The sequence below is a fragment of the Hylaeus anthracinus genome, unplaced genomic scaffold (genome assembly GCF_026225885.1).
Source record: "Hylaeus anthracinus isolate JK02 unplaced genomic scaffold, UHH_iyHylAnth1.0_haploid 2, whole genome shotgun sequence".
NCBI lineage: Eukaryota > Metazoa > Arthropoda > Insecta > Hymenoptera > Colletidae > Hylaeus > Hylaeus anthracinus.
Window position 1 is genome coordinate 6797397 of NW_026534838.1, and position 26171 is coordinate 6823567.

The 26171-nt window shown below is 44.8% G+C and overlaps 1 protein-coding gene across 4 annotated transcripts in view; it reads left to right on the top strand.

The window, feature by feature from the left end:
• LOC128892926 (uncharacterized) overlaps positions 1–26171 on the top strand; it is a 211412-nt gene that overhangs the window by 16286 nt on the left and 168955 nt on the right. For 3 of the 4 annotated variants that reach the window (XM_054153579.1, XM_054153582.1, XM_054153581.1), the window contains exon 1: positions 2800–3310. The exons of the other annotated variant lie outside the window; for it this stretch is intronic. The gene's annotated coding sequence lies outside the window, so the exon portion shown is untranslated. Of the gene's footprint in view, positions 1–2799; positions 3311–26171 lie in introns of those variants that run through there. 4 annotated transcript variants of the gene reach the window in all.

Here is a 26171-nt window from a genome sequence, read left to right on the forward strand (position 1 = left end):
AGTTGGCTGCGCTTGTCCGCAGGCTTGTTTCTGCGCTTTGAGGATGCATTCCATTCTACCGCGAACATGGGCGAGTTAACCAGCTCGCGACTATCGCGAAAATAATGCCGCGGAAATCCGTTTGAGCGGAAACGGGTCGTCATTCCATCGATCCCATCTGCTTCGTCTCTTTCTCCCTCTTCCGATTTTTTTCCGGTCGTTTTTTCCTACCAGGCCTTCTCGTTTGGGGAGGTAAATCCGGCTCGAATGGAGCTACTTGATTTATACCACGATAGCTTGGTCGAGTACAAATATATTCCTGATGGAAATCCGCTTGGTTCGAGTTCAACGCGATCCCGGGAATTTGAAAGTAATTTTATCAGTCCTGAAACTCGACTTGCCGTCGCGCTGTTTTGTTCAATTTGCCTCGGTTCGATTAACGTTTCAGACACGTAAAATTATTTGGCGAAACGTCGATGTATTAGCATGTGACCTGAAAGTTGCACGGAGCGCGAGTTATCTTAGACCGTTGAGTCGGAGACAAGAATACCTGCTGGCGGGAACACGTGAGAAACTTGTTCACCGTTAGGAAGTTCGCGCGGGACAATATACTTTTTTCGATACCCGCACGTTCTCACGTTCGACACGTACGCGTCGCAGGTACAAGCAATGACATATGTCATTGGAGGGCGTCACGACGCCGACGGCGCACGGCCGGCCTAAAGTGGTTCCCGCTACTCTCGCAGTCAGCCATTCGGGAAATGTTTAAACGTGTTTCGTGCTCTCGCAAACCGCTCGCGAAATTGCACAGCGTCCTTTCCTGGACCTTCGCCGAGTCGTGAACTCGGCTACCGTGCGAAAGTTAAAAAGACAATTACCGTAGAGCAATATAAATGTTAAAACAACATGCTCCTCGCTCGTAATTTCTTTTAGTGGCTTCATTCATGGCGACGGAAAGGGTTGAATAAAATTTACCAAAGTTGTCAGAGCTACAAACGGTATCGCGCGCTTTTTATTTTTATAGATTAAAGCATTCGTCGGTACCGTTGCCTTCGTATCATTGTCGCGATGGTGTCAGTCTCGTTCCGTAAATATTACGATACTGTTTGCACACACTCTCGCGCCAGCGGTTCGTTCTAGACGAGTTAATAATCAAGCAAAGGCTGACGAGGCACTCATTTAACCGTCCTAATTCGCGAATATTGCACGTATACAACGAACTTTAATCGGTTCACTGGTTCATGTTACACGCCGCCGATTGTATTAGGAATTTATTGTACTAGGGGCGTTTAATGCGCTTCATAGGTACATACCAGCGAATTACTATGGAAGCTCTGGGATATGATTAATACCCGACTCAAATTTCATACATTACGATAATACACCGAATGCATATTAATAGACAAAGTGGTTTAAACGTATAAAGCGTTGCGTATTCTTTTGTGCGGGTACGTTGAGTTCGCTGGATATTTGTTTGCAATAACTGAAACAGCGTAAAATAAATAAATAACGCAACGTTGCGTTATCGAATGGAAATTCAACCCGGAACGACTAGATGCCAATGACCTCGTACCACCTAGCTTATATTTCATTGTAGATTGACGGGCCATTTTTCATTTTATATTTAGATTTCCTAGTTCATTTTCGAGTTGTCTTACCCTCTGCGAACACTAGGATGTCCTCGTCCCTTGCATCCTCAGATTTCAACACGTTGATTGCCACGTCACCCATATATGGGTGGCAGGACTCTTCGCTAACAAATCGAATAAATTAATTTTGATAAGTACGATAAGTACTATGTAGTTTAAACTCAACAAAAATAAGTTCCAGTTATATAGAAACAACGTGTCAGGCTGATATAAATTTTCACGAGTAATTTGTCAGTCAACGTGTTAATAGGGTGGTAGAGACATATCGGTATTTGTCCAGAAGTTCCATTCCGAAAACGCGTTCACCGTACGCGCAACCGTGAATGCATCGACGCATCGATGACCCAAATCAGAATTTATTAGAGTAGGAGATATAAAGGTTACCGGAGAAAAATGGAGGAGCGTCGGGAGATCGTGTCTAGCCATAAGTAGCGATCCCAGATAGTGGGCGGGCCACGGAGCGGCTGCATAAGATATACCCAACCCATGCTCGCCGGTGTATGTGTGTATACACATCGTGTACACCGGAGCTTTTCCCGCTCAGCGTGTTTGTACGGCAGCGAGCTATGATGGAGATAGTGAAATGTAGTGCACCGAGTGCTGCACCCCCGCCTGGCGCCAGTGTGGAATTATTCGTGTGCAGATAACTCGACTTAACGACATCTAGAAACGATACTTCAACGCACCGACCACGGAAAATTGCTCCGATAATGCCTGCATACGTTCCTATTATTTCGCCTCGCGACTTACCGATACCGATTCGGCCTCGACCTTCGACGAAGTCGAACCGAAAGTGATCAACCAGATTTTACGCATTCTAGGATGGAGGAAGGTAAATTTTAGACAGTGATGCAGTTCGTTTCGTTTACCTACGGAATTTTTTATTTTGTGTCGTTCGCGGTCTCATCTTCTCGTAAAATTCGTTCCTCTTATCGAAAGTAGATGACGTACACATTTAGATGTCAAGGAAGGATTATCCAGTGAAACGTTTAGCATGTTTGTCGCCGCACCCTGTCGAACACACGGCAAACACTATTTCAGCCGGCGGCGTCGTCGCCGGCACAAAGGAGCATCGTAACTCATTATTAACGTTAAATCTTCCCCCTTTACGTTGATACATTCTCGAATGCGTCCCTTTTCGAAAAACTGCGCCGGAAAAGGCACTCCGGCCTTTGTTGGGAACACTACCTTTCCCCGAGCATTGTACAGCCGTGATTGGTGGGGGGTGGTGTGTGTCTGGGGTAGTACGCTTGCGCCGCCGGTGGGGTTGGTCGCGTTGCCTGCCGAGTCGCCGTCCCGGCGTCATCGGCAGTTATCGGCGAACCGCGATTCAATCCTCGTCGCTTCGAACCGCGCGGATAGTGTCGCCGGCGAGATGTAACGCGGCTGACCTAATCACAGGACAAACACTTTGAAACGTGGTGCGATACCAAGGTTACGCGCGTTCGCGATCGCGATCGCGGACTGTCGTGGTGGATCATTGGATACTCCCTTGCTCGCGTAACTTGTGCTGTGTGTCACGGATCTATTCCTCCATCGGTTCTGGTTTTTTGTTTGTTTGTTGGTGACCATCGATCCCCGCGGTGAAAGGACCTACCTCGAAGGCCGTGGTGTTTCCTTTTCGGCGTCGGCTTCCGGCCGCGGTGCAACGACACCGTGCTCGCGAGGCATCCACGAACGAGGTACGTGCTACATCGGTGTTATCGTTGACGTTACAGTGACGAACGTTAGATCAGTGTTTCGGTGAATCGATCCAAAGCACCGTCGACATCGTACTGGCGGCAGGATCCTCGATACCACCCAATCGATCGTGTCTTCTATTCGCGTTAACTCGGAGAGCCTTATCTACCGGTAAACTTTGTTTAAGTGTCGTTTGAAATTTCCCGCAATTAGGCAAAGGCGTAGGTTGAACAAGAATTTAATAACACCGCAAGGTAGGCTATGCAAGCTGCGACTAACAGCTTAGAATTTCTAGAATTGCATTTCGGTTAGCCTGAAACGTTGATCCCAACCTTCTCAAGCGTGGCAACGTAGTCAATGGAGGCAAGATTGGAGCATTCTTAATCGCGTCGCTTAATCTAGTAGATTGACTTTAACCTTCGCGGAGACCCTTGAACTGGAGTTGATCTATCCACCGTTTCCTCGATCAATCCGAGCAAATTAAGTGGCCTGATTGAACGTTCCCATTGTGGACTCCGAAATTTTTTCGGAGAGCTCCAGTCGCTTCTCGTTCGACCCTCCTCTCGGCGAAGAAAGAGAACCGCGAGGCGGGATCGTGTAATCTCGCGTAAAAGCAGCCCAAGCGCGACAGCATATTTCGGAAGATTGCATTGCGCTACGTTTTTGACCGCAAACATCCGCGTTGAATAGCATCCCGGGTAACTCGAGCTTGTTTCGGGCAACTCAGTCCACAATTTCTGTATTTTCTCGGCGTCCCCGTGTTCCTCGCACTCGCGACAACGATTCTTGGCTTGTGGTATTTGTTTACGTCGCATCTGTGAACAGATGTTGGTGCTTTGTGTTTTGAAATAGAACTGGGAACGGTATAAGGTGTTTTGTGAATATTTTTTGAATTGACAAACGAATTAGGCTGTGTTTTAGCTATTGAAGCGTCGAAATTGTGTAGGAATCGTGGTTAGATTTGATGTTGTTCTTGGAACGGAGATCAGATCGTCAATTCGACATGTATATCGTTTTTTCTGATAATATTTATTAGTCTAAAGTAGGTGTTGTTAGGATTTGGTAAAATTCAGTCGACATAGGGCGGGAGTCACGGTTAACTTTGATTCCAGACACAGAAACATTTGTCAACAATTATTACCGATGTGTTTGTCATTACTGGCGAGGTTGACGTACATTTGTACAATGTTATGAACGATTCTGTTTGTTTTTATTATTCACGTGTCCTATATCACCGATTGCATTCGTGGAATTTGTTGAGATAGTCAAGTTCTGGGAATTATCTCTTTGTATGTAAATTTTGCAAAGATTCTCTTTCTAGGAAAACGTAATTTAGGACTATTAGCGTTCAACAGGGACGTGGAGGAATCGATGGTGAAATGTCCAACTATCGACGAATCAGTCGCTGCGAAATCAATTAGGTTTACACTGGTAGTTTTGACAGGCAAAGTGGCGATCGAACCGTGCAACGGACAAACACTTTACACGCGAAACGGTCCGGCTCAAAGAACTTGTTTGGCTCGTTTGTTAACATGAATTATCATTGTCCCCGGCGGGAGCACTAATTATGAAGGTTAATATTTGTGACCGTGTTCTAACGGACGCAATGAACGCTAATGTTTTGACCATGTTTCTGGTTTGCACAGGGGCCGCGTGTGCAGTCGAACAGAGCATAGTTTGGGAAATATAGCCGAGTTGCGGCATCGGTATGGCTGATATTACAGTCCGTAATGTACTGGCCATCCCGTACCGGCGCGGTATTTCTCAAAACTTTGAAGCGGTTTGTGGTTACAGTTGAATTGCTTCATTAGATCTTACTTGTACGGAACTAAAGCCATCCGGTTCCAATCCTTTACAGCGGTCTCCTCCTTTGTGAGATTTCCACGACATCAGTTTCAGTTTACGAATCATAAAGGAATCTATTCTCCGGTGGCGAGAGAAACGGAATTTTTCGCTTTCCAGTTTCCTTTGACTGGCAAAATCGCGCCCAAGGTTTGGGGTACAGGTGACGTTTATTAGAAACGAAATATCCAGGCGCAGAGTCGGATTTGCGAGGAAAGGAAGCGGCGTTTCCGGTCACCGGAATGAACTTTCGTTACGGATTCAAGTTCTCGAGCAATTTTCATGAGAACGCCGTGAAAAGACCTCACTCCTCCTTTGCCACTCGATATAGCGTGAATGCTGATCGTACACCAGCCCGGTGAAAATTACTTCTTGTAAAGCGTATTAGCATTTATTAATATTCATCGCGGATCGCTCATTAGCCACCATTCTTAAAACAGTGCTCGACATGGAAACACATGTTTTTTTTATATAAAGTGGTATTTACGCTCTATATACAGTCAGTCACATAAGTATTTGTATCCTCTATGTCTATTCAAGAAGTTTGACTAAATTAAATAATACTTTTGATATTACCAAATGAATTTTTCGTTATAAATAATAAACAATCTTATACATGGTATATATTCATATATACATCAACGTATTTATACAAACATACACTTGGAAACATCAAACCTACCTTTTAATTTAAACAAATTTCTTCAATAGATGTAAAGGGTACGAATCTGTCAATCTGTCAAAGCATGACAACTGACGTCAAATTTTACGTTTTTAGAGTCCGATATACCGAGACATAGGGAGAATCTAGGGTACCTTTGACTATCCAACCAAAGTGTTGACATATACGACATACACACCGTTTCAAACAGTACGCGAGGAAACCGGAAAACGTTTAGGCCTCTGCGACCTACGCTTTATGACACTATCCCGACCCTCTCGAAGGACCTTCAGAAAGAACCAGGAACCTTCTCTGTCAGTCTGTCTGAAACTCGCATCTAGGAAGAGCACACACGTCTGGATTAGGTTGCTCTCGCAGTTGTCTCGTCGCCAAATCGTTCGATAGCTTTCTCTTCATTTGTATCAATCCTCTTAGACTTTTAATAACTTTTCATGCAAGAAAGTAGAACTGAGTGGACTCGCTATGGACGATGCTTTTCTATCGGTACTTGTCTGAAGTCTCTGGTAACTACTATAGACTGACGCAACGTTCGATATTCGTACCTCAAATACAGGAGTTTGTTGTCAGACAAGATACTGTTAAGTAGGCCTTTGTTGGGCACGGTAGTATTAAGAAGGTTGTCGTTTGGCAGTTTACCGTTGAGGACATCTCTATTAGGTATGTTAGTTTGAAGGAGCTTGCTCTCAAACAGGACTAGGTAGGTTAGCATTGAGCAGGTTGCTGTTTCATAGCTAAAATCATTTTCGTTCTCGCGAAGAAAGTGGCTCATCCAGTAATAAATTGTAGTAGTCGACTAGGTAGATAAGCGTATCAGAGTTTCGGTAGCGGACTGAACAAACATTTTGGGCATTTAAAAAAAAAAAACAATTTAGATTGTTGGAAATGGTCAAGGTGGTGCAACCCCTTAAGGTCGCAACGGTAGTCGTCGAGTACCATGCGCAGGACTCCAATTGCGGAGTGGCAGCGTCAAACAACGAGGCGGGCAAGGTTGCAGCGCCAGCAGACATTGACCCCCGAGACAAGAGAGAGAGGGTGCGCTTTGGGGTAAGGTTGCCGAAGAGAAAGGTCGAGCACAGAGATGGCCGAAAGGGGAGAAACGGGAGGAGAGGGCGAGGACAAGTCCAGAGAACCGGAGGCATCCAGAGAGCAACCCTTTCTCTTCTTCGCGAAATTTCCCTCCGCCCTCTTCTTTTCTTTGCCCTTGCAAGCCTCTTTTCCACTACTGCACGAGACCACTCCACGAGGCCGTCCTCCGCCGCTTTCCTCTCGCATCTTCAGCATTCTTCCCCGTTGCGCTTAGAATCCTCTACTCCCGTCCTATCCATATTTAGCGATTCACCCTCTTTCATTAAGGACGTTAATGATGGTTACCGGGCGTCGTTACGAGTCCGCCCACTCGCGAGGGAAACCGCCCGCCGGTTAATTTACCCGTCGCTTACTATTTCCCTCGGTGTTGATGTTATTAAAGTTACGCGGACCGGTGGTGCGTTCAATTAGCAGCCGATGTGTTGTATCGAATTGCGCGATACCCGTTCAATCGTTTGCGTGGAATTTAATACCCGGCTTCTTGTAATTAGCGAATTTATCGTCTGCATATCTGAGATACGAATATCGAGTGTTTCTATAGTTGTGATGTAGCTCCCAGCCACTTTGAACCTTAGGAGAGAGACAGACGTACGAATTTCATTCGGAAGATTTATTCTCCGAGAATCGAATGGAAAGGTTCTGCCGATTTACCCAACGACGCATCCCCTCAGCGATTCTAATTGAAAACCACGCATAAAACTCCATGTTCGGTACAACTACGGATCGATGTTGTTTCGTATTTTCGATCAAATTGAATGTTAGTTCCATCTTTTCTGGGGGTAATTCGCCTACCCTTTTATATTCCACGGCACCTGCGCGCGCTACATGCACGTTATTTTGGTATCCGGATTTCTATCCACCTTCAGTCCTTGTCCCCCGTCTCTCGAATTTCTTTCGTCGGCAATTTTTTGCGTAATGTCCTCGCCTGGGCACCGGGTCAACGTCTGGCTCCAGACGAGCTCGGTTTCTGGTTTTAGACAGGAGACACCAGAACACCGATGCCTGTGCGCGGGTTACCCGAGGTGTCCGGTTTCTCGCAACGTTTTGCTCGAGGCAACGATACCTGTGTGCTCCAAGTCTCGCGAAAACCAGAGAAACGACAGGTGAAACGGGCGTCCGGTTTACCTCGAGAGCTAGAGTGACGCCAGAATAAAAGCCTTCGCGGTGAGACGAGTTTCCTGGAGTATTAGGTACCCCCTATCCCTCTTCACCCCGTCGAATCGATGACGACACAGTGGGTCAACAAAGTGGGTCAAAATGGAGAATGTTAAGAAAGGTTAGGACAGCTCAGACACCTAAATTATTGATATGGCATCATCGATATCGAGGAATAATAAACTGACGATTGTTATAAAAAAAGTAGAAGAAATAGAAAGTTCACGAGGCAAATAATTGAGAGCCCTTAGGATCTGTAGCAGAGTGAGCTCCAACAGACACGGAAACGAATGCGCCGTGAGAATTTAAGAAATAATGAAATCGTATTAATCCAGTGATTCGTGGCTTAGGAGTTAGAAAGCAACAGCGTCGCGGCGGCGACGGCGCGCGCTGCGCCGGAATGTAGGCTAAAAGTAACCCTCGATGAGAGAGGGTCCCTGCTCCGAAGATTCTTGTGTCAATCAGTCAACCGGAATTCGAGAGCAGAACATTTTTCGTGCCATAGCTTTGTGCGCAGCATTCTCAGCGGGGAAGCAGATATTCGCGCGCCGCTCGCGATTTGCCGACGTCTTCCTAACCGTGTCTGCATTCCTCGCCAGCTGAGATCTCAACTGTTGCACCCAACCATGGGTTTCCGTTGCTATTGGAAAATGTCGACTCACTCCGAAAACCCAATTACCGCGAGGGTGGCAGGGCAGCCCGCGGGCAACGCGAGTCTTTGTACTCGCATCGATAGCCATCGATCGATTCTTCTTTTTAATGGTCAATCGATTGCCAAGAAGAACGTGGGAAGCGAATGCCTACCGCTGACTGGATGCTGCAAACGATTTTCGAAAGTGCTTTACCGACTCGATGTTGAGTATTTCTGAAGAAAAGTAAAAATTAAGAAAAGTATTTCCGAAGGAGGTGTCCTGGGTGACTACTTTTTCACAATTACGGGGTTAAATTTAGTACTCTTCGTTCGAGTATTTGAGATAACATCTGGTTCAAATATGGAGATCGATACAGTCGTTTAATTAACGTACTGACGAATGCCGTATTGCGGAATAAATGATAAAGCATCGATAACATTCAATGCGATATTATACGAATACGATTCTACACATAGCCAGTCTCTCGAGGCAACCATTGCGGCAAGACGCCTTCAGGCTGAATGGAACCATGTGCGACGACATATTAACGGTAGATAGGGTATTACCCCAAATTCTCGCTAAAGTCAATTTTACACGCGAGCAACTCATCGACACGATTGTCGGCTTGAAATAATACTACCCTCTGCCGTCTCTTATTTATTTTCCCTGGCGCGATTCAATTTCCAACATGCCCTCAAGTGTCAGCGAAAATTTTACCTTTTTAATGTTTATTTGACCTAAATTCCTATCCATAAAGAATGTTACACATATCCTGTCTAAAATAATTGATTTAATTCTCTGCATGGTAATCGAGCGAGCAAAATATCCCGTGGTCGGCCAATTAAATCATTCGAGGATCGTAACGATCATTTTTCCTTTGAAATCTCCACAGTCGCTTAATAAGCGGTCTGATCCTAGATTAGCGTTAATTTTGAAACGTGGATCGATCGACCGCTCGTAAGTGGATTCTTCTCGGGCGTCGTCAATGAGTAGGATTACGTATCAGCCGCTGGATAAAGTTCTAATCGAGTAACGAGCAGTCTAAATGCACCAACGAATACATTTATCGATCAGCTAGCAGCCATTTGAAAAACAAACAGGGTTATCCAGTAAATCGACATCCATTAATTGCCATTAGTCCTCCTCTATTCTCCATCTAATTTGTATATTTGAAATGAATTACTCTGGCGTTTATGCGCCTTTCTGGAATGATCGTTGCGCGAGTTACGCCCACAATTGTCCGTCAGGTGTACACGTAGAGGTAGTGTGACCTTTTGACCCACAATTGGTCATGGAAATACCACTATAATCGGTCATTGTTAGCAAACAGTCGCAGCGTTCGTGGCTGGAGTAGGCCTGGATATTTCGAAAATTGAATTCGAAGTTGCAGTTATCGATTCGCTCGCGTCGATATTGGCACACGTCTCTTTGAAGCTTTTTTCAGACCCATTGCGCAATTAATTCTCATCCAGCGTTCTCCTATGCACTCCATTAAAGTGTCGAGACTCCAATGTTGTTTGATTATAATTTTCTTTCTGTCCAAAGTGACTCGGTTTCTCAGCTTTGTGCTCTATTTCACTCTAGCTCTTTCTATTCAACATTCTTTGATCGGTAATCCACCAAGAATAAAATACCCAAAGCCAAGAAAACCCGTTTGACAAATATCGCCGGCAATTAAATCGAATATCGGTACACGAGAATCGAGCGTTACACCCGTAGCGCAGTTGGTAACTAATGCAAGCAATAACGTCGCTTTAAGCTGAACCTAATGACTATAACTATGGCCGGGATTAGTCGTTAACTTGGCTGTAAACGTTTCCTTCGGGACCAGATTTTGGACTGGCGTGGGTAAACGCGCGCAACGGACCCACGGAATATCGCTGACCGAAAATGTCCTCGAACTCGTTGCCTAAAGTGTGAAATATGATCGCGATGGAGAATACCTTGCCAGGGTGCGACTCGTCCTCGAGCCCCAGATCCAACAAATGGGATTTATGCTTGCCCAAGCCTCGCATGAATTCGATATAAACAAATCACGCCGTTGTTGGTATTTCACTTCTACCAACCAGCTTGCTACCTGAATTCCATCGAATTTATGGCATTCGCGACGCGTGTTCTTCGCCGGGAAATTGAAAAGGCCCTTTGGATCCACTGGTATCGAAATAATGTTTCCTTGATATCTGAACAAAAATGGCTAACAAATTATTTTTTGTTACTAGCAGCATTCATTTTTTGTGATGAAACAATGCTCATGTTGAAAACTTGTTCGTATCGTCACGGGCAAGCGAGATATTTTAGGAAGTCGTGTCGGGTGAAACACTCTACACATTCTAAAGGAATATTTGCTACAAAAGTAGAGTTTTACGCGATCTGTGTCAATATTTCTACACAGTTCTCAAGTATCAGCGGTGTGGCGGAACACATTTTCCAGTATTCTAGAGCTATATCCGTATCTGCCACTGGCATGCGATCTCGTAAATTTTCTAGATTTGTAACCGTTGGTAGAGACTCGCTCCATTTGAAAACGTTGTGGGAAAAAAGCTGGAAATTGTTAAATTTAGCGTTGTCGATGCATGTTACCGACACTCAAATTTCCTCCAAAAATAATCCTATCGCGATGGTTTTATTAGACGGACGTTTAAACGTTTCTCGACCAAGTTTTCTTACGTGTCCATTACTTCAATTTTTACTGAAAAATTGCTTGATCTCACCCCGTAGCAGAGCAATATGTACACTTTCCAATAGCGTTTTTCAGTTAACAGGACTTTTAGTATTTCAATCCATAACAGAAAACGGTAAATATTCCTGGAAAAAAGGAAATATCGGTTACCTTGCATCACATCGAATTCCAATATTTCTATACATTGATACCTATATTAAAAAACTTTTTTTAAAAACCTGTATTGATTGTCTGCCATTAAACTTTGTTTTACCATCAGACTCTCGGTAGTAGACGTAGCAGAAAAAAACAATGGAAAAAAAAACTGATACCGACGGTAATGAAAAGTGATATAACAAAAATATCGACAGTCTTGTCATTGAAAAAAGTTTCTCATATTTTCCTTGGCATTTTTACGCTGACCATACGGGAGACCTGAATTCGGACCGGGCACAGATCGAAGGAGAAACCTGTCTTTGGCGTTTCGTTTAACTTGAACGTCCCCGCGGTATCGATTTTGGTTCGTTTTAAGAAGGGAATACAAAAATATGTGCTTAAGCCTTCAATCGGTCTCGTCTCTGTCGCGATTTACATGAGAAGACAAAAACTTGCTTTCGAGGCATTCTGTCTCATCCCTTCAGCCTGTTTCGCACACACTCTGTGCGCGGAGTGCGAACGCGGCGGAAGGAAAAGCTGGCTCAGCGGAACTCCGTCTCGCAGTACTTTGCATTTTACAATGGCAAAGATATTATGTAAAGCGTCTGTGCGCGCAGCCACCGACCCTCCGACACCCCTAAACAACCCCTAACGCGTGTGCGACACAGGCCGCAGCCACGTCACAAACTTTCAGAGCTTTTCTCTCTACGCAGAATTGTTCCAGACAATGGCTTGATTGTTTTTTCCTTGGCCTGGCTATTACCACCGCGGCTCTGTCTTTGGGTCTCTGTTGGCGAACGATACCTAGAGAAGCTTTGGCGGATTTTCGGAGGCAACGTGAAAAATTAAGAGACGATCCACGAGCTTTCACGAGCCAAGACTCTGAGCCAGATGGAGATGTCTTTCAGAAACCGAGCTATTTTACATTGTAACAGAAGATTTTGCATCGTCGACGGGGGGTATCTGTTTCTTCAATTCTTTTTCCACCGATTCGTGCTTTGTACATACCACTGAAGTAGATCCCACATATTATTAATCACGCTGTGTGCGTCATTGTACGGTGACTTTGCAGCCGAACGCTATTGTGCTTTTGAAGTATATATGACGAAAGCACAAGCTGTGTGCGAGGGACGGGGGTCTCAAAGCGGTTTAATCCAAACAATCCGTGCACGAGGTTCAGCTTTAGGTACTTCGTTTCTGCGATTCACAAGCGAATATCGGGCTGCACACGGGAGTGCTTTTTGGCTCAAGCTTCATCACAGGGAATATGGTAAAAATGGTTAAATAGCCAGGCTCTATCGGAAAACGAGAAAGAAGAAGATTACATTAGGTCCCCTATTCGTACCGAATTATGAATCTACAGTCAGTCCCATAAGTATTCTCTGTATGTCCATTGAAGAAATTTCATCTTTCATCTTCCTAACTAGACCAATGTTTTGTTATAATTGCGGATTAATTGCAACATCCCTCGTCATGGTCGGAGTCAAAGTTGCAAAGTGTCCGAATAATTATAGTTGCTCGGCGCATGTAGACGAGCCTGTTGTCCGCATCCGCGCACTTGGGCGTTCAGAATGGACTCTTTTCGCATTTTTTTCCCCTCGGTGTCACTTATTTGACGTAACGCTTTTAGCTCCGTGTCTGTGTACAAAGTGTCTACAGGCTGGCATTCTCGCCGGAGATGTACGTTGTTGCATATGGAAATGTACACATGACGTAGGACGCGCGCGATTCTTACCTGCCACACGAGGGCATGCGTCCGCATGGATGAACTCGAGCATTTAAATTTAGTTTTTCTCGGTTCCTTTTTGCCGGCGAGTGTCTAGCGCAATGCTTTCCCGAGTTTGGGAAAAACGCCGGGGATGTAACCAGCGAGTCTGATTTCACTTGCGCGTTTACCTTCTTCGTTTCTCGACGCTCTGAAATTTTCCTCTTTTGAAAAGTAAAAAAAGAAAAAGAAAATTTAGAGAATACTACCGTAGCAAACGATAACCATCTCAGGAGAAACGATTTCAAGATGTCCCTTGGAAAATTGCACACGATTCACTCAGGTGTCCTAATATCGCGTCAGTAACGGAACTGGCCTTTAATGGAGTCTTTGATGCGAATCTCCTGCAACGACGATTAGAAATTCCTGCTTTGTCATGATTTCTTTGTAGACCAGGATATTACGTCACGCTGGGGAGGAAATTGGATGCGAGTTCCTTTGGGACGAGTACCTAATGTCCTCAAGATAAATTACAATTGAATATGGATGCATCTCCATCGGTGCTCTGTTTCGGTGCTCTGTTTCGGTGTTTCTAAATTACTTTGGTTAATTAAATTTGTTTTTTAGATACTTTTAGTTTGAAACACCGTCTACTCCCGACTATCGATTCCTTCTGAACTTGTGAATGTCAGCAATCTATCAACCCGAATTATTCGAAACTGCACACGTCCATCTTGAGCATATCGAGGTCCATCGTCATACCTAAGCCCATTTAAATATGGGGTACGGTCTCTTGTTAGGTCGAGCTTCCGCCAGGTGAAGGGTCAACAACGGTCCTCAATTTGGACAACTATTTAATCGATTATTTACCTTAGTCCATTGCGCTAGACTAGTTTTATCAGCAGTTTCGTCAGTTACTATTCGCGATGGCAAACATGCCAACGATATAGTTGTGCAACCGTGCACTCTTCTCGGCGCATATCGATTCCCCACGTCGTTACGCGGAGCCGTATACGTGGTACGCGTATACACGTTATGTACAACCAGGCCACCGGGTTATCTGTACGGGCCGTTTTAACGCGAAGCATTGTCTTTGGTGAATTGCATTCCGCAGATACTGTCAGCTGTCGCTGTCGTTGCTCGTGTTCGGGGACTATCGCCGGTTATATCGAGCGCATTATGCCGCACAGGCGCAGCTGGAACGCTGATGGCATTGCGAGGTCCGATTAAAAATATCGCAAGACCGATGACTGTCGCGGAAAACCTAGATCTGTGGGCTACCGGTGCTCCGCGTTAGTTTCAGGTCCCTTGTGTATCGCGCAATATTTCCACGAAACTACCCTTGGTTGGTGAAAACATTTACAACAATCTAGTATAAACAACGATAACTGGTAACTCGGAAAGCTAGCCATCCAACGTCACGATTAATCTAGCTGACCGAGTCTTTATTTGCGACATCCGAAGTCTTCTTCAGCTTTAAAAGCTGTTTCAGCTGACAGAACAACTCGTCTTCCATCCGCAAGAAAACGACTCTGAACGCGCTCCCGCTCAAACATGCATAGAATTTTTCTCGACGACGGCCGGATGATTCAATGCATCCGTGAACATCCCCTACCGTCGAGGGTATGTGTGTCACTCGGTTGTCCGAGGAGCGCAGAGCAAGGGCCGTAGAAGCGCCGCAGCGAGCACGGTCGACGAAACAGTCCTCGCAGATTTGTCATCGTAAATCGTCGCTCGAGATAATCCTGGTTGGCTGGTAGGGGCAGCCTTTTTCCTCTCGTCTTCTGGCAGGACACATTTCACAATTAGCCGGTATTACGTCGACAGGATTAAAGGCAGACGCGAAAAGTTCGAGCAGCTAGGATTAACCGTGTATCTCGTATTCTTGACGTCAGGAGGAGGCGTTGGTTATTTATGTGGCAGCCCCTAATTAAGTCCGGCCTGTAATCGCCGTAATCCACTTTGGGGAGGAACGGTTCCGATTCTTAAGTACGGCTCAGCTGACCCAGTGCTCTTCGGCAACAACAATACCCGTTTGTGCTAGTTGCCATAGGTTGGGTGGGCGTGTATGTGGAGCAGAGATATCGGGCTTGCCTTTGTATTCATTGCAATATTCAGCATCCTGGAGTTTATAATGATATTAGGAACTTGGATAATCCGTTAGTTCGTTATCGTCCGCCTCAACCAACCATCCCGTCCTCCTGTTTCTGTCTCCCTATTTTGTATTTTGTCGGATCCGAGTTTGTCTCAGCCTCCAATCCTCGTTGCACGGTGTTATGGTTCCGTCTGAATTGCGTTATTCTGGTTTCAATGGATTCGGAAACTAAATTTATAACTAACAATTTGTGGTTCTTGGTCTATATGCGTTACAATTGTAATGCACACGCTTCATTGGATGTGGAAAGAAAAATCGCGTATTTCGGTAGCGAATATATTCGTTTTTCGACATCACAATTTTCCTCGTAGAGTGTCAGAATTTATTTTCTATTCGTTGAGAATTCTTTCATTTCGTTGGAGTATTTTGGTCTTCCCACCACGACTACAGACCAGTTTTGCATAAACGCTACCTCCCACGATACGTTTCAATATCGCAGCAAGTTGTAGAACTAATAGTCTCCGGTGTGTGAACAGAGTTGGACCAGGCCGAAGCGGAGCTCACATATTTACTGTGACACAATGTTGGCAAATAGAAACGACGGAATATGTAATCGGAAGATCGCGAATTTCCTCGTTCCGAGATCGATTCGGATTCCTGTTTAAGGGGGGAGGTTCAAGTAAAAAACCGCTTTTTCGCGAATTATTTTTGAAGTGTGCGTAATATATATTTATTTACAACTAATTACTTGTTATTTTTTAGCATCTAGATAATCTATATAATTTTGTTGTATGTAAAAATATTCATAAATGAATGAACAGCAGCTGTTTGAAGTTGGCATTCTCGAAAATGCGCCGTGCAACGCACAGATCACTCTAATTATTTGAAATAAAAAATCCACCAATTTTTCGTTAAAATATAGTAACACGCTTTGCATCGACCTAGATTTAAAAAAAAAACATTTTAAATTTAAAATTTCACACCACGTTAAAAAAATATTGTTTTACAAAAAATGATTAAAAACATTTTTTATTTCAATTTTTTATAAAAACCTTTAGGTTGATGCAAAGGAGAATAGTTTAAGGAGTATTTTGTGCCAAGTTTCATAACAATCTTAGACTTCGAAGTTTCACCTGAAATGGTCGGAGCACATTCTTCAGATGGTAAACTAATTATCTAAAAATAATAAAAAAAAAAGGGTTAAAATTTTGAATTTTACTTGACCCTCCTCCCTTAAATTGCACGGGAACGTTTCGCCGACTTGGAAATTATCTTTCGCATTTTCCTCCCGGCTCGCTTATCGTTTGCTGTAACGATTTTTTCAAAATTGGAAATTTAACGTGAAATCTAATTTGATTTCAGGACTCCCTCGAGTTTAGAATCGATAGAAATTGTTTTAATTTTTTCCCCTTGAATTTGGATTAACCATCCCCGCGTTATAACATTCTTCGTGCGCACGCATTCCTGATATCCCCTCTATGCTCGCGTTTTGGAATGCGCGTTTTGCTCGAAAAGGGAGGATCCCCTATCTCTGCCAAAGAATGCGGCTTATAACTAAAAGTGGCGCGTGCTTAGCGGGGATTGAAGGCGCGTTTGCATGAAAGCTGCCATTTACTCTCGAAAATCTCAGAAAGTTGAACTCTCCAAGGGTGGAAAATGTCGCTCGTCAAAAAGCGTCGAGTTAATGGCACATTCTCATTCGAAAGGTCGTTTCTCGAGCTTAGGATTTCACATGAAACAAAGTGTAAGACCTGTACGTTTTAAATAGGAATAGAAATGAGCGACGTTATTATGTACATTGTAAGTCATCGTCAACTCGACACACAATGTATTACAACACTTGTCCGCAGTAGGCTGATGATGTGTAGCAGTGACAATTGGTCAGTCGCCGTTCATAATTATCCGACTTGCAGTCAGAATTTGAATTCGAATACGAATCTAATGACGGGGTTGATAATTGCCCATATTAAAGTCGAAATTTCAATTTGAATGGGAAAATAGCGATGAATGGAGTGTCGAGTAAATTATAGGACGTTTGCGGACTCCAGATGGCCACTGAAAGGATTAAATAGAGGGTACTGCAAACTAGGTTTCAATGTACGTTAACAAGGAAGGTGTAGAATGAAAAAGAACAGATTTAAAATGAAAATCGAACAAGCATTCTTTCGTAAATATCAGTTCCAGGTTCTGGTAGGGCGCAACAATAATTTCTTCGGCGCCATTTTTTCCTCGGCGCACAGAGGACAGACTCGTCGCCATTTAACCGCGTTGTAACCGGTGGGTTTAATCTCCGCTGACGGGGTGCGGCTCATTAGATGCGATTAGTCTGCAAGCAGACACGCTCCTTTATGTCCGCACGTACATGCTTACGCAAGTACACCTAGACGCGCGAATAACCTGCGCAAACTGCGACGCTGCCTCCTCTCTCGTTCCACCCCCGTGTCAGGATTCTACGGTGGTGTCCTGGTGTGCACGTGCACGTGTTTGGTCGCCTGTAAATCTGTATCGCCGCACCCCACCCAAACGCCGGCTGTACACCTGTGTGCCGTGTACGTGCAATCAGAGTGGCGTCTTGCCGGCGCAGTCAGCAACTCTCGCGACAATGAGGATGCGCTTTTAATAAATCGCCACCTTTCACGGCCGATTTCCACTCGGTTGGTCGTTTTTCGACGACGATCCCCGCGCGTCGGGACTGTGTTTAATGTTCGGGGATTAATGGGCTGCAGCTGCATCGCGTGGCTGACTCCCGGGGTGCGAGAAGGTTCCAAGTGTTGACGAAGCTATTGTTCGTTGGCCGAGGTTAAACGCGCGGTCCTTCTTGCGTAGTCGAAGAATTATTTGTTCGTAAGGAGAATTAATCTTCCCGGGAAGTTTTAAGGACTGCAACGGATCGAAGATTACGGTATTTCGATGTAGGTATGTTGAAGGTATTAGCTTTTAGCTTGAAAAGAGACAAAGAGCTTGAGACTGTTCAAATTTTGTATTTCTCATAGTCGAGTTTGATCCAGAGACCATCCTTTAAAGCGTTCTTTTTAGTGCATCTCCCAACAATTGTTCACCCTAGTCTAGCTGGCGACGCGCAGAATAGAGGCATATGTCGCGGAAACATTTCAGTGCTATTGAGAGTAACGAGGGTAAACGCGATTTCGCAGACCTCCGGGAAAGCTTTTCTGGAAAAAAACAGGCTCCCGATAGCACGTCGCGTCGCCTGGAAGCCTTCTTCTTATCGCACGCTAAGCCCCACGAGTCGTGAAGAGGGTACCCACGCAACCCACGAAGAACGCACGGCAATCTTTTATTAAATCTCACCCCCCGATACCCCTTTCTAGCAATGATTCTTCCTCGCCTTCGTAAGTCACCGTACCCTGCACTGTCCCACCTAATCAGACCGAGTTCCTGACTACCTTAAGCCCAGCTTCCGGCCCGCTAATGACAAACGTCTGCTTGATTTCCGTAGGTTCGCCTCGTCGACCTTGCTAATCGGAGGGATACGTCATTTAATCCGGGGTGGAAAAGGAACCGTCGAGATCGAAATCGTTTAATACGCGATTCCGCCAACTTTCACGGTTGACCTGAATAAATTCTCGGTTAATTCGAAAGTTGTTTCAATGGCTGCCGATTCACGGCGCGGCCAAGTTCCTCCGGCAACTGGAGGTTGATCTTAATTTTCCATCCGCTTTAACGGGGTGTTAAACAACTCGGGGCTCGCTGCGCTACCATCTCCATCCCCGTCCCGCATTTTAATTAAAGTAACTTACTACCAGCGAAAATATTCACGCGGTATAATCTCGGCTGCCTCGTCAGGCTAACGTCCAGGTAGCCATCTATTTTGGATACTCTTATTCCTGCCTTTCGCGTCTCGTTGGCCTTTGCTGGATTATCGGCTCGTTGCTGTTCTTTGACACTCTAGAGTGTTTGCTACGCGTCACGGCTTTTTTAACCCTTTGTAGTCGGATCCGTCTTGTAATATGCGCAAACAGGAATAGCGTCGACTTTGAAACCGAGTAAATTATTGCACGCATCGTTTCGACTACCAGAAATACAACTAATTCGATTTACAACTATGAACAAAATGGGCCCGAGTGAGGATAAATTGGCAAGAAGAAGCAGCCGAGTGTTTCTCCCGAGGAAATCAACGCGCATACTTTGGAAACAAGTATTCCAACGTATTTCCGCTTAATTTCCAGGCACTCGCGGTAGCTTCCGATCGTCTGCTTCCGGAATCTCGAAAACCGTCGACCAGGAATGTCGTATCTATACAGTGAGCCTTAAGGTGTACAGCCCGAAGGTGGTATTCGTAGGCATCAACCTAAACCCTGTTCTTCTCTCTCCTTCCTTGCTACGGTTCGCGAAACTTCCCCCGTAAAATCACTGCGACGATTTCATTAAGCGAACGTTTACTCGTCATCTGTTCCAAGATAATGAACCTTTCTGGTGACAAGCTGGCAAGCAAGTGGCGGGCGGAACGAGAGACAAGGCGTGGGTCGAAAAGAGAGCGAAGAGGTAACAAGAACCCCAACAAAATGAGGGAATTTATCGTTGGAGTTGCGAGGCCGAGAATCATCGCAGCATCGCGAGGAAAACCACTCTCGACCTATGAAATTCATAAAATCTTCGCTGTAATCCAAGAGCCGGATTACTCGAACGGTCGTGTTTTCTTCTAACAGTAAGACGCAAACAGTGGGAAACCAAAGTTTCCATCGATTTTTCTTGGTTCGTTCTATAATCCTTTCTAACGGCTTGGAATTTGCATGGCACGCTTTCGCCGACTGGCGCGGTTGACCGACACACGCGTGTGTATCTACAACATAAACTAGTTAAGGTACTATTTCCGTGGACCAATGACATTAAAACTCGGAAACGCGAGGACTTTTCCCGATCCTTCGTGCGTCACGCGAGCGCGCCGTGTAACAACGACTTTTTACACCATATGCAAATGGCCGCGCAGCCTCAACTTTTAATTGCACGTGGGCTGTTTCCTCGTTCGAATGTCGTTAAACGGGACATGGTACAGCTTTAATGAAATGCAAATTGCCGTGAATACTAACTTTCGACAAATAAGATAAAACAAATCCCATCGATTGCGAACTTATTGCGAATTCAAAGTCAAGATTCAGGACTGGGATGTCCTCTATGAGGATTTTGTTAGTGACACCACTGCAAGCATAAACGATTTATTTATTAAAAGTCTAATAATACCAAAGAAGATACGCAAATCAGACATTAAATACGCAAAGAAATTTGAGCAAGAAAGTATCAGAAATGTAAACAATAGAGGGTCCATCTTCGTATCGAAACTCTGTTCGATAAAGTGCGGGAGTCTGTAACGCAATATGAAGTCTGAATCCTGATTTACGAGATGAATTATGCCGAGGGCCATCCTTCCGGTTTATTAAAGGACTTAACTCCCTTCGCGGATGTAATCTGAACTTCATTATTTAAAATTCAGCTGGTGCAGCGATTGCATTCTCGCTTGGAACGACCGCATGAAAGATTCAGGCCAGGGTCCTAGCGAGAGAAATTGACCGACATAAATTATTTCAATATTCTCCTGGTACGGTTTCCAGGCCCAGGCGGAAACTCGGCCGAATAATGCTTAAAATTTTGAGTAAAAGAAACCTCCTTGTGTTTCGTCCAGTGCAAAAATCGCTTATCAAAGAGTGGTTTATGGCGCGTTGGGAACGATCAAGAAAGATCGCAGATAAGCCTGGGTTTGTTCGCGGGGCAACTTTGATGGTCGCTGGAAAGAAAGACTTAATCGACACTTAATTGATTCGCGTAAACGTGCCTCGAGGTGAATAGAAATCGCGGCGGGTTTGTATCAAGGGCACTCGTGAAGGTAATTACTCGCTGCTAATGAGCAGCGTTACTCGGGCGCAATCGATAGCACGTCAAACAAGTCGAACTCCGCCGGCATAAGCGGAAGTTCAGTCGGATAGCGGGGGTTTGGGATCCAGGAGCGTAGCTCAGAACCAAATGAACCGAGTCTTCTCCGGCCGTTGTCCTTTCATCCCCCTCCTGATTCCAGCTGGCATTGAACTGCACGAGGAAATCTGATCCTCAGAAGGGGTGAGATTTAGATTGTCGCACTAGTATAGCTCTCGTATATACGAGAAGGGGGTATTAGACAAGTTGTTTGATGATCCGGCAAATTCGGACGGCGATATCCCTCTTGTAATTCGACCTCTTGCTGCCTCCTCGAGATCCCTCCCAGGATCCTCGATTGAATCCTCCGATGTTTCTTCCTCGACTCCCAAAAGTGTTCCTCGACGTCTGGATCTTTTCGCCACGGGTTGTCGTAAACTTAGAGAACCTACAATTTTCCCTCGAACACTATTCCGTCATTGACGTAACAGTGTCAAATTCAACAACGCCAAATTCACAAATCCCACCCAAGTTTATTTTCATTATTGCCTCACCTTTTCAATTAATTTTTTTACTCCCTTAATGAAGAGTCCTGTCACCCATTTCTGGGTATAACCCTAATACAATTAAAAGGTTCCGGTAAATAAGAAGAAAGAATATTCTTAAATAAAGGGAAACATGTTCGAACAAGTAGAGTAATTGGCAAGGTGTATAGCTGAAAAACGAAGATGGAAATTAAATTATTTTCCACTTAACACAGTTCCTTTGAGACGTCTCGCTTCGCGAAAACAAGGAGAATAATCCACGGCGCGATCAAAAAGAAAGTTTCAAAGGAGATTTCGAACCTGAAAGTAGCGTAAGAACCCTTGCCAGGCTTCTGTCGATCTCTTCCTCGCAAGAGACAAAGTGGATAATTTTCTTCCACATCTAGCAACTGGATCTCTTCAATCTGTATTCACCCCAATAAACTTACCGTCACGTCTAACAGATCCTCCGTGGACTCTTAGTTCCTTTGAAGGAAATTTCTTTCTCCCCCGTTGGATTCCGGTTGCAACGAACAATTTCCGGCCTATTCGATTCCGTGTGACTCGAGATGTCCTCTAAAAATACCCGTCAATTGAGATGATCTTGTTACTATCCCGACATTAGACGTAGACGACACGTATATCACGGAGACTATAAAATTCGATAAATTCCACCTTGAATCTAAGCATTAAATACTTTATTTAATTGTACAGATTTCGTATTTATGCGAGGTGATATTTTACCAATGAAGGGTCACGTGGACGGCTGCATTTCTGACGTCAGAGGCGATTAATATTTTACGACAGGTCTGCGACGATGAAATTGGATGAATATATCCGATAAAAGAAATACGTCAATGACCGGTGATTCGTTATCGAGCGTTTTATTTCCGACGATACTCAGGTGAAATATTATGTTTTAAATCTCAGTTTAGACGCGACCTTTCGGATGATATATAAAAGTGTCTGCGCACACACCATCGATACCTATTCGTAAAGCTTCTTTTAAGCAATCGTTTCAGATAGAGAATAAAATAACGGCCACTGTGTCTCGTAGCTTTACGTCCTTTGCGCAGAGATCAGAGGTGCTAAACCTTTAAATGTTTCGTGTTTCATCCACGACTTTTCCACGCTGAATCCGTACAGAGGATCTTCGCTAACCATTTAGTAGGCCCTTGTACATAAATTTTGGATATTAATGAAATAGCAACAGTATGGGATTCGGGGACGGACGGTCGACACGACGCTTTCAATTTTCTCCATTTAGGTACCTAATGAAGGACCGGCCTGCTGACGGCGTCGAAGGGTGACGCGAAGAAAGCTCTCGGCAAGGGTAACCAGTTTCTGAACCCCTCGAGCCGAGGTCTAGGCTGACGGGAGCAGGCAGTTTCCACCGCACTACTTCACGCGACAGAACTTATCTAATATACCTGGTCCTCCCTCGCGTCACCGGGAAACCAACCCCTAGCAGGATTCCTGCTCCCTTTATGCCACGCAGCCGCACTTTGCCAAAGTTCGTTCCTCGCCTAAGAAGGCAGGGCCACAAAGAGAGGAGTCGCCGCGAATATAAAATAACTCTGGCCCCAGTGAATATTATACGGGAATTCGACAGGAATTCCAAGTAGATCGATGCTCTTAATTTTTTAACAAAATCCTGCGAGAGGTGTTCATTATACGTCGTTATAAAAGATAGATGTATAGATCCCAAGGGAAAAGGGTAATAGTGTTCTGGTCTTCTTTAGGTTAAACCATACAGAGTACAACCAGTAAGAAAATTTAAAAAGGAGAAGTTGCAATGAATTCGTTTCAATTCGATAAACACTTAACCAAGTAAAATTCGTTTACCACAAAGATGAAATTGATACTTCGATGACGTAATAATTACATAAATCTGTGCACGAACGGTGCGTGTGGATGAACGCTGGAAATTGCCATTACCTATGTGGTGATCAAAGTGGAGGGTTGGTAGGAGAAGAAAGGTATGTCTGTGTCAAGGACTTTCGCTATGCTACCCTCCGCCGTAGGTCATCTCTTCATTAGGACCTAAATGGAGAAAATTGAAAGCGCCATATCGAAGGCTCTGCTCTCCACACATCGTAAGCAGTGCGAACGTCAGTTGGCTGTTTTCGGTTGGAAGCTCTCCATGCCATGCCAGGTCGATTTCGACTGGCTTGAATCCCTAGTTGAAATCGAGTATAGCATCCCGAGGCATCGTTTACGATCGCACGATGTTCATTGCGACGCCTATTTATCAATCGCTTTAATAGCCGCTACTCGCTTTTAATCAATTTATGCGCGCTTTGTATCTCAGGGAAATGGTCTTGTTATTTTACGTTTCAATTTTCATTTCCAAACTTTCTCTGTGCGCGCTATCGGACGCGGAGGTTGAGATTTTAGGAAAACGAAATGCATCGACGGCATAAATCCCGATAATCGGAGTCGCTCTTTACGAGCCATTACCGTTCGTTTTCCCACATTTCCGCAATTTTCGCCGCTTCGAGACCGGCGACCTCGAGGCAAGGGCACAGAAAAAAGAAAATTCTGTAAGCAATGGACTATTATACCGCCATCGGGCCGATTAAATGATTATCGGTTCTGGTGCTCCCAGAATCTATGTAACGCAGCACTTGTGGAAAAACAACGTCCACGTTCTAAATTCTGTGTTTGTTCCGCTAACCATTTGTTTATGGCTCGGTCGAAATCGGGGACGTAATCGAACGCATGCAGCTTCGTAAGTAAATAAGGGGGTCTCAAGAGTGAACATTGGAACAAGCTGAACTTTAAAATGATTTATACACAGAATTTTTATGTCGAAACTGATTTAATCGTCAAACATGGTGATACGTTCGTCGGAGCTGTTCATCCCTGTGCGGTTATACGTTCTCCATAAAAATCCAGCATGGTCGAAGAGACGCGCGGTAAGAAGACCCGCTAACAACTAACGGGAAGATAATAAAAAGCAGACGTTGCTCAGGCGGAGTAGCTCGAGCCAGAAACTTCTTACGAGTGCCTCGGCTCGACGAGCACGTTAACCAGCGTGCTCGAAAGTAGCGCTCAGCCAACTCGGACGGTCTGTCGTAACGACAGCCTATGGAGAATTAACAAGGCGCGCTCGAGAGTGCAAGTGGTTGCACTTTACGCCTTCAGAGACTTACAACCAGCCTTTCAGCTCGGTTTTGAGCTTTTATCGGGGCGCGCAGTCGAACAGAGACAATTTTTAGATGGCCCTCGATGCCCGCCACCTCCCCTTAATTAACCAATTGCACTCGTGACCGCGTCCAAACTTGCTGCGCACAACTATTGGGTCGTCCTCAAAAGTTTGGTTTGTTTCATCAGTAGGTTATACATACGCGATATTTTATCTTTTGGATAATTGATTTTTGAGAAAGGTTTAGAACATTTTGTGGTGTCGGAAGAACATCAAACAACCGTTTTAAACACATCCACTCTGGAAACGTTCATTTCCTTGCTCTCGGGAAAGCTTCATTCATTTCACAACAGACCCGCTGGAATTACGTGTTTCGACGGGAGTATCTCGCATACAGCGAACAAAGAATATTAAATAACAACAACAGTCGTCGAAATGTTTTTCTCTGCTAATGTGAAATGCGTTCAATGGACGAAAATGAAAGGAGACGAAAAGAAAACATCATTTTGCCAAGCTGACTGTTTGCTCAAAGTACTCGTGATTCGCCTGTCCAGGGACAAGAGAGACAAACAATAATAACTATAGGAATACAAAATTGATCGAAAGGAGTTATCAGACTACAATTTTGTCCCTGCTTGTACATGGAGTGCCTTATGAGGAGGAATCCGTCAAGTGACACGATGCCTTCCAATGCCAGAAGATTCCTCATCCCTGGTTTAGAATATTTCAAGCTCGCGGGTAAAAAGGGGAGCGTTTCCAAGGAGCGATGTTACCGCGGCCCGTGAAGGCAGGAATTAAATGCGGCGTGCGGTTTGCGACCACCCTCGTTTTTCAACCTCGCTCCCTTTCTCCGACTCCTCGGCCCCAACATCCCTCCTACCGGCAGCCGTCGTTGGTTCGCTCGTATTTAGAAAATTGCTGGCTCGACTGCTCGAGTAATCGAGTGTTATTTTAAGAGTGAGAGCAATTAACGCTCTCACTAGTTACCCATGCCGGGAGCGTAACTCTCCCGGGGGGTGGGAATCGCGAATATTTTTAACTGGCCGCCCGGGATCGAGATACGAATTTCTCGAGAACCTTGTTGCAGACGTCTCCTTTTTTTGTAGCGATGAATAATTTCTCAGCCCTCTTTGGAATTTACTTCGTGTTTCGACTTAACGTTGTTTCAACGTGTTTTCTACTAAAAACCTGCCTCTTTTGTTTCTTTTTATTAAGAAACTTAGGGTGCTTGCAACATCCTGCATCTTTCGTCGCGGCTGTCATCACCGGCCCAATACGATCCTTATTTTTTATCAAGTTTCATCTAGCAAGAGA